Raw genomic sequence first — 9500 nt, 5'->3', positions numbered from 1 at the left:
GCCTCGCTCAGGGCTGCCTGCCTGCCTGTGCAGTGGGTGCCTCTGAGCATAGGACGCCCTAAAGCCTGACCTTTAATCCCCTTCCGTGAGAGTAACGAACAAAAGAATAATTCCTGTGACATCTAGATGCTGATGTGGGAGAAGGGGTGGTAAGTGATGAGGGCACAGGGAATATTTTAGTAATCGGAGTATTTGGCTGATTCGTAACTGTTTACAGCTTGTTTCTTTCTGGTGCGTACCCCTTGAAATCATTTTCTTTGTAAATGTTAAAAGCCATGGAGAAGAAAACCCCAACCTTGATTACTCTTCTTTGTACTTCAATCAGCAGTGTGTCAGTCTCTGAATAAACTATAATTCCTTCATCATGCCTGTTGGGGAGAACATTTGGGTCACATTAAAAAAAAATATCTTGGTAGGGGGTCTCAAGAACAATTAGCAATTAAAATCATCTATTTTCTACACTTTACTATATCAACATGGCTGCCTGACTGATTTCACATTCTCCTGCACAGCTTTGCTCACAAGTGTGGGCTTCAGCAATTCTGCGCCTCTTGGAGTGGCTGGAGGCATGCATGGCAGGTGTTGCAAGGTCCCCTCCGAGTTTGTCAGTCTGCTAGTGCAGTGACCTTAGAACCAAGGTGGATGGCTTTTCCAGAGAACAGGCACCGAAGCTCCCCTCCCCTCTCCTTGCTCGGGACTGACATCTTCCTGAGAGGCCGCCTGGCCAGGGCAGTGCACCTGTGTTTTTCCCAGCCCTCCAGCTGCATACTGCAGTGCACTTTACCCAAACGTCCTGTCCTGTCAGGATTCCCAGAGTAATAGGTTCCAACAATCATACAGTGTGTCAGATAGAAGAGAATGAAAAACCCCTGTGGATTTTACAGATAAACAATCCCAGAGACACTAACTAGCTAACGATGATCATGGCACCCACAGTTCCTAAATCCTCATGCGTCTCTCCCATAAGCGACCTTTATGGGGCATAACTGGGCAAGGGGGTTTCTCTCTTGGAAAAGCAAGATGCTAAATTTGCACAACAGTTCAGGTATGATCCTAATTTCAAACAGAAGAATAGACAGAAGCATGGTCAAGCCCAAGAGTTCCAGAGGTGCAGAAAGTGTGGTATACCATGTCAGTGGTGGCCATCCTGCACCACCTCATTTCCCAGAACCTTCCTGGAAGCCTGAACACAGAACTAGGGCCGAGCCTGCAGCTGAGCCAGGCCTGTGCCTGGTGGGAGAGGCACCTCCCAGCCAGGAGCACTTACTCTCAAACCCTAGGAGGCAGTGATGCTGAGATTTTGCTTCCTCGGTGCCTCTCTTGGCTCACTCGTCCCTGGGGGTACCCCAAAGGGCATAGAACAGTGTGAAGATGGCAAGGGGCAGGGTAACCTGGACACGGAGACACACATTGGCACTGAAAAGAGCCACCAAGGTGAGCCGCAGCAGAGAAGATACATCCTCAGCAGGAACCAGTCGACGGCACCGGGGCTCTGGGTCTTGAGTCAGGAGTGGAAGGGAGAAGACCCTCAGGGGTCCCTAGCGTAGCCAGTCCACCTTGCCCAAACATTCATCAACCTAGGTCCCAGGCTGAGCTATCATTCCAGGATCAGGACAATGGCTGCATGGACAGAGCTGCTCCCTGTGGCCGCCTCCCTGGGGTCAGACACCTTCGGGTAATTTACAAGCATCTAGGACTGGGAAGAACATCCTGAGGGCCCCCTACTGCCCAGACGCATTAAGATATGGTTACCACACACTCCCCACAAAATGTCTTCAGAGGACCAGTGATGCCTACACCAGAACTAAGTCTTTGGTTCTAAGTAAATCTCCTATTATTGAGTATTGAGAGCAAAATTAATCTTTAAAATCGTTAGTATTTTCATTGTTAATGTTTGTGCAATGCAGGATGATTTATATTTAAATGTGTTTTCAAGTAATTTTGTCCATGTTCTCAGTTGTTTTGTCTTTTAAACTGACTTCAGTTGTCTTTCAATCAGTAATTCTTCTTTACTGCTTTAAATGTGTCAGTTAATTGTGTATTCTGCCTGTGCGCAAGTGAGATTCACCACCATGCCCAGGGGATGGGACATTTGGGGCCACCCCACACTGTTCGCTCTCGCTCGTGGCCCATGCCTGCTTGCATTCCTCTTACACACAGGAGGGTTTATTTTATAGAGGAAAGCCTCTGCTTTTCTTTTGCCCTTTGGATGGCCCCATCCAAGGAAGGAACCCTTTTCATAAAAATCTCTAAGATCCTGGACAAGGATTAGAAATGAGAAGCCAACTGAGCTCTTTGGGAAACACTTTAGGAGTACGGCACAAGTTGAGGGGAGGGGTCGGGAGATAGGACAGCACAGTGTTGGTGGCTGCCATTCTCACAGCCTGTTCAGGTGTCCTCGCACTGTCCTGTTACCAGCAAGGATGGTGGCTGGGGGACGGTCAGCACTGATGTTCTCACAGCAGCCACCAGCCATGTGGCACATGAGCCCGTGGCTCCTAGTTGCACTCAGGAGCTGCAGCCAGCAGGAGCAGCATAGCAGGGGTGCAGCCAGGTGGGGGACTGCAGCTAATGAACTGGTTGGCGGCTGCTTTTCCCATCCCCTTTAGAGACTCCCCAAAATGAATGAGGGACATAAGGATAGCTATATCCCTTTCAAGTATGTTCAGAGAACCTCAAAGTATTACAATTTAGGCCTTAAGAGCTAATGGAACATCATATTGTGGCCACAAGCTAATGAAGCCTTGGATGTAGCCTGTATGTGTCTGTGATGATTACAGCTAAAGCCAGTATTATCTAGAACAAAACATTTCTTACCTTTGTTCTAATTATGATGGGAAAAAAAATCACACTTAGCAAGTTAAAGCTTCCCTGTGATATTTCTCACCTATGAAACTGGCAAAAATCCGATGCTAACAAATTCTATTAATAAACATTCAGATTGTTTCCAGTCTTTGGCTTTTAACAAACATGCTGCAGTGAATATCCTTGTACCATCTCTTTTTCTTCATTTTGCCAGTATATCTTTGGGATCAATTCCTGGAAGTGAAATTGCTGGGTCAAAGGGCACATGTATGCTTTCTGGTAGATACTGCCAAATTGCCACATATAGGGGTTGTGCCGTTTTGTATTGTTACCCGTTTCTCCATAGTTTCACCAACAGAGAAGTTTTAGACTCACTACTAATAAAGATATCCTAATTAAAATAACAATGCCCCAGCAAATTGCAAGAATTTAAAAAAGAGAGTATAACTGAATTAACAGGGATGTGGAAAAATAAGTACCCTAAATGTCACTGCAGAGATTCAAGGGGACCAGCCCCTACCAACATTTGTCAAAGCTTTATATATAGCCTATCTTTGACCAGGAACTCCTTAAAAGAATAGTTTGAAATATATGTCTTACATACAGTGTTGTTTCTAATGATAAAATGTTGGAAAAAGCATGTAAATCCAACAATAGAGGCTTAGCTTAAAAAGGTACTGCATGTCCACCAGCAGTTACAGTTGTAGAAGATTTATGTGCCAACACAAGAAAATGTTCAAGATACATTGTGAAGTGAAAAACAGGAGAGGAATGGTGATAAGCCAGCATATCCTCAATTTTTGTAAAACCCCCAAAACAAAAGCTCTGTATGAGGGCATAGCAGAAAGGCCCAGAGGATTTACACCTACTCATGAATGGCAGTAGCCCCTGGTTGGTGATATAACAAACCTTTTTCTACTTTGTACTATTTGGCATTTCTCCACATTTCTTTGTAAAACATACTAATTTTGTAATAATTCCTAACATACACATAGCCTGTAGGTAACCGAATAAATTTAATGACTACATAGAATCATTAATGAAAGCCAAGTAAGTTCCAAAAATGATAACTTGCATTTCAGGACATGGGGTGTGAAGCCCTGTCCTCGTCAGCACTGAAACACCAGGGCTAACGTTCCTTTGTGATCACTCCTTGTTCCTCCCAGGACTGCCATGGTCTACGCTGGAGGGAATACTGACCTGTCTCGTCAGCCCAGCAGGAAGCATGAACCCGGCTTGCTCAAAAGGAAGCAAGGCCAGAACAGACCCCACAGGAACTTGTACAGGATCCATAAAAGATTTTTCCTACTGACCTCTTTTTTTTTCTAATTAAAAAAATTTTTTTTCTATACTTTTCCAATTCCATGTGAACATCACCCTGAGTAACTTTGTAAGTTCTCAAGATCAACTCTTCCCCGTGAGGCAAAAGGCAGAGGCAGGCAGGAAGCCAGCGGGGACAGAAAGCTTGCTCGGTTTCTAGATGGCAACCAGAAGCTGCTGCCGCGAGCCGCCTTGCCAAGTTCACGGGCCATGGGGCTGGTGACCAAGGGCATGGCCTACCCTGTGGATGTACCAGCATGACCACGTTTTCAGAGAGACTTTTAAGAAATATGTTCTTGAGGCAATAAGAAATTTGTTATATGCTTTCAATGTCAAGAAATCTTGATGACCACCTCTTAAATTTTTATCTTTTTATTTCACATATCACCTCAGTAATTTGGCCGGGAATAGAATGTTTGTCTTCTGCTTTGGACAAATGGCAGATCTTACCAAACCAGGCTGTAGGGGCATGGTGGAGACAGAAGTGGTTTTAAACGAAAGGCAGTCTATTGATTTGAGGTTTGAGGGGGACCATCTCTGCAAAGTTCCCTAAATCCGAGTTCTAAAAGCCCACGGGTAGCAATGCATAGAGACCGAGAGCCTTTGGCTAACTTAGCCTTCATAGTTCCCAGTGTCCCTGGTCCGGCCTCCAGACAGACAAGCTCTCGAGCAGCTTTGCTGAGATTAATAAGGGAGAAAAAATAATTTCCCCCACGGTCAGATAGTTACTGAGGTCACACCACCTGCCAGGCACTATGCTGAACCTTTGGTATCCATCATCCCATTTAATCCCTACAACAAGATAGTGATGTTCCCATTTTATCGTTGGGTTCAAGTAGCAAAATCAGGATTCAAAACCAGGTCTTTCTGATTCCTCAATCTGTATTTTTTAGCACTATTTTATACGACTTTCCTTCCTGGAAGCCATAGAAAGACCATCAGAGAAGGGGTTGCCATGCCCACCCCTCAGCTGTGGGGCGTGTGGCCCGGTGCTAGTTGGCATATGCCTATACCAGGCCCAGCCCTGCATGGCCTCTGGAGATGCGTCTGTGCGCCGAGCCCAGGATGCAGGTCCAGATCCCGAGCTGGGCAGGGCTGCCTGTTGGTGAGCCCCGGGTCCTTGGAACAGTTCTGCTCCTTGCTCTAATGGACCCTCTGTCCTCATTGAGTTTTGTGCCATGCATCGAACAGCCCAGCTCACCCTTCCACTGAAGACCCAAGGAACAGCACTGTCCCCAGATGGTGGCACAGCCCCACAAAGGCCAGACACCTGTTTTCATCAGCACCAGATGATCAGCCCAGCTGGGCTCCATCCCTGTGATCACCCGCGGACATAGGACTTCTAGGCCACTTGAAAGATAAAACCCTAACACAGGAACCTGCAAGAGGGAGTGTGGGGACTTCAAAACCAGTCAGCTCATAAAAACATGCAGGGGGCCCTGACAGCACACAGCTGCCATCCCAGGGCTGATGTGAAGCCACCAGCACCCATCGCAGGGCTGCCCCGGCCTCCCAGGCTGGTGCCCAAGTGGGTTCTCACCCCGCAGGAGCACTAGGAAGGGCTTGCTGCGCCTGCTCCCCCACCCATAGCACTCGCTGTGCACTTCCCAGGAAACAGAATGTGTCTGCAGACTGCTCTCCAGAAAGCCTTTGATTGCAGTATCAAATGCTGCCAAAGAAATGCAGCTTTCAAGAACAGGATGTGATTTTTTTTTATTGGCATAGTCAAATAAAAATAGGAACCAAGTCTAGGAAGTTCCCTTCCTTCTGCTCCAGCCATACTGGTTTCATTGGTACCCATAAGTGCCGTGCCCCCCCTGGCTTGTACACATGCAGGGCCTCTGCATAGAACCCCCTGCCAGCCTAATTCCCATCTCCTTCTTAGTTCTCAATGTATTGTTCCTTTCTTGGAAAAACCCCTGAGCTCCCTGACTTACACATCCTGTACTGTCAAATCACTTAGTACACATGCAGTTTGTAATTTGTGTGATGATTTATTTAACATTCCCCTCTTGAGTATGGGCTGCAGGCATCCTGACACAGTTTCCCAGCTCCTGCTTAGACGTCCCCTCCCATGGAGGAATCAAAGGCAGCTTTGAATAACATCTCATGTGTGGCTTGAAAACCCAGCGTCTGTTGTGCTTGCCCTGCCTTAGAGCAGTGGCCCTGGAGATGGCTTCAAAGGCAGGGCTGGCCCTCTTGGTGGAATATCTGTCATGGTCACTGCTCTTTTTCCAGGACCTACACAGTGCCTGGTGCACAGTTGGCATTCAACAAACACTCCATTGGATGACTGAATGAATGTTGGATACGCGGCAGTCTGGGTCCTGGGCTGCACAAAGTACTTCGATGGTGGCAGTTAGGATGACCTTACGTCTGTATGCCCAGATTGTCCTGATCTGGGTCAATTGCCTTTCCCTCCTAGGAATGTCCTCCTTTGGATGACTGTGAGTTTGGACACCCTAGTGGACATATTCAGTTCTTGTTATTAAATCAAAATGTCCTAATGAAGAAATCAAAATCATTTCAAGGTATTCATATTTTTGAACCAACCATTACACAGTTCAGTTGAAGATCCAGAAATAAAGATAGAAGTTACTCTGCAGAAACTGGTTTGTCGCTAGCCCACCTCTGCCCCAGGCATTTTATAAAAGTCAATGCTAACCCCACACTCTTGGAAGAGGAAAGGAAAGTTGGTCATAATTCTAATTATTTTGTTTTCTAACAGCTAATAATTAAGTCCTGGGTGGAAACATTGGCCACCTACCGAACAGAGTGAAAATGAAAATACCTCACTTGGCGCTTTAAGTTCGTTTATCATATCAATTACTATATTTAACGAGAATTTGCATGTAAATCACTTTTCCCCTATTTTGAAAGAAAGAAATACTCAATTTGGAAAGTTTAGAAAATACACATGCAAAGAAGGAGGCAATCTTTATCACCCAAAATAACCACTGTGAATATCTTGAGATTTTTTTTCCCCTGAAAATACAGACTTTTATTTTCTAAAAATGTAAGCACACTTTGGTGGGGGGCGAAAAAATTTTAATGCAGAAAATACAGAGTAATTTAACAAACATACCTGTCCTCTTCAGCAACAGCACTGATAAATGTGAACAGCTAGTAATTACATGTGTATATCTGTGTGTGTGTGTGTGTGTGTGTGTGTGCGCGCGCATGTGTGTGAGTGTGTGTGTGTGTGTGTGTCTAATGAAATATTTCAGGTAAAGTTGGCATCCCTTGGCTTCTCTCTACAATTCCATTTCTCTTCCAAGAGTAATCAACAGCATGAATTGATATTTTTGCTTCCAGGCGATATGTATGTATATATGTGTGTATGTCTAATGTATGCATTTATATTATTTGCATAAAAGGTAATTATGCACATACTGACTTGACACCTATTATTTCCACTCTACAGTAGATCTCTCCATGCTAATAAATATAGCTTTTAAACTAACCAACTTGTTTAAAAAGCTGGGTAGTATTCTGTTGTATGGAACATACCACATTTTATTTATTCCTCATTATTATTAAAAATTATCTTGATTCCAACATTTTGCTATTATAACCTCTTGTACAGGTTTTCTTGTGCCCTTCTTAAAGGCTTTCTTAAGATGTATATTTGGAACTGAAATTGCTGGGTTGTAAGGTATAAATATTCCAAGATGCCAAGTTTATTTCCCAAGCAGTTTTATCAACGTATGTATATACTCCCTCCAGCAGTATATGAGAGTTCCCACTTCCATGTATCTTCAACAGCTTGGTATTGTCAGACTGCCACATTTTTGCCCATCTAATAGGCCAAAAATTGGATTTCACTCTTTTCCATTACCCTTTCCAGGATTACCTGTGAATATAAGCCACACACCATTTTGTAACTGCTTTCTGCACTTAATGTGTTTTGAACACCTTCCCACATAAATAAATATTCTCCCATGTAATTTTAAGGCATATTACTTTGTATGGCTATGCCACTGTTCACATAACAAATGTCCTGCCATTGGACATTTACATGTAGGTTTCTAAGAGTTTGCCATTATAAATGACACATGGAAGCTATTATAGCAGAGCAGTGAAGAGGATGGACTCAAGATTAAGACAAAACTTCGCTTTAAGTCTGAGACCCAACACTTGCCAGCTGTGTAGCCATGAGCAGGTCCCTCAAAGATGATCAAGACTAGCATTGAGTAGATGAGCCCCTGAGGCTGGTTACTGTTGGAATCCTGCCACTTACTAGCTGTGTGGCCTTAGGAAAGTTCTTTAATTTCTCTGTGCTTGCATTTCCTCATGTGTAAAACTGGACATGACTAATCGGACCTACCTCAGAGAGCTCTTGGAGAGGATGCAATATAATGAATGATTTTGGCACAGTCTGATTTATAATAATATCTTGCATTCATTATGTGCCTATTTTCCTATCTAATTGGAATAAAGTAGAATTGGGTAGAAAAAGATCTTCATGGTCAAGTCTGATTTGCCCAGATGGAGAAAATGAAGCTCAGAGGAATTAGTGATTGGCCCCAGGCCACACAGCAAGTTGCTGTCAGTTTGATCTGTAGAAATGGAATGAGCGTGGCCTCCAGTGTGCTGACTCCAGTGCTTCAGGCCACGTCCTTACAGGGAAGCTGGAAAGCCAAGGATTGTTAACTACAGCCCCATCCCCTTCCCTTGCTCTCATTCCGAGGAGGCCCGTAGGCAAGCTCTGGGTGCCGATTTGCTCCAGGGCATGAGGCCGGTGTTAACCTGCAGCTTGATGACCAAGCCCTGTGTGCTCTGCTCTCTCCTAGGCAATGCGGCTCAGTCCTGAACTGTGGCCACCGGTAAATCAAAAGCTCTAATTGTCTGTCAGAGAACCCTAAAGGGTGGAGGGTGAGCATAGATATGCAAGTTGCCAGGCAGCCCATAACCCTCCATGACTCCAAACATCTTGTCGCTGTTTATATGACTTGTTATCTTGCCCGGATGTGGCTGGACCTGGGTTCCGCAGGAGGGGACTCTGCTGCAGCCGGGCACCAGACACAGCTGGGCGCTGCGTCTGTCTTGCCCCTTCTACTTAACTCTCTTCCATTTTGGAATAATTATTGGGTTTTGTCACTAAAGTGGACAACAGGGACATTTCCAAAAGGCCAGAAATACATTTTTCCTTTGAGGAAAAATCATGAGGGTATCCAGATTATCCGAACACAGGAATAGGATTCTGGAGATTTCCGGAGACTGTTTTCAACCTTCTTTCCTGCTACAATATCTAGACAAGAGCTTCAAACTGTTGCTCATCTCCAAAAACTTTTCCAATATACTTATTTAAAAAAAATGCTGTAGACCAGGAGGTGACTTAGTGACGGCAGCACCTCTTTGCGGTTATAGTAGCA

The sequence above is a fragment of the Manis javanica genome, chromosome 2 (genome assembly GCF_040802235.1).
Source record: "Manis javanica isolate MJ-LG chromosome 2, MJ_LKY, whole genome shotgun sequence".
NCBI classification, from domain to species: domain Eukaryota; kingdom Metazoa; phylum Chordata; class Mammalia; order Pholidota; family Manidae; genus Manis; species Manis javanica.
This window is presented reverse-complemented; position numbering follows the sequence as displayed.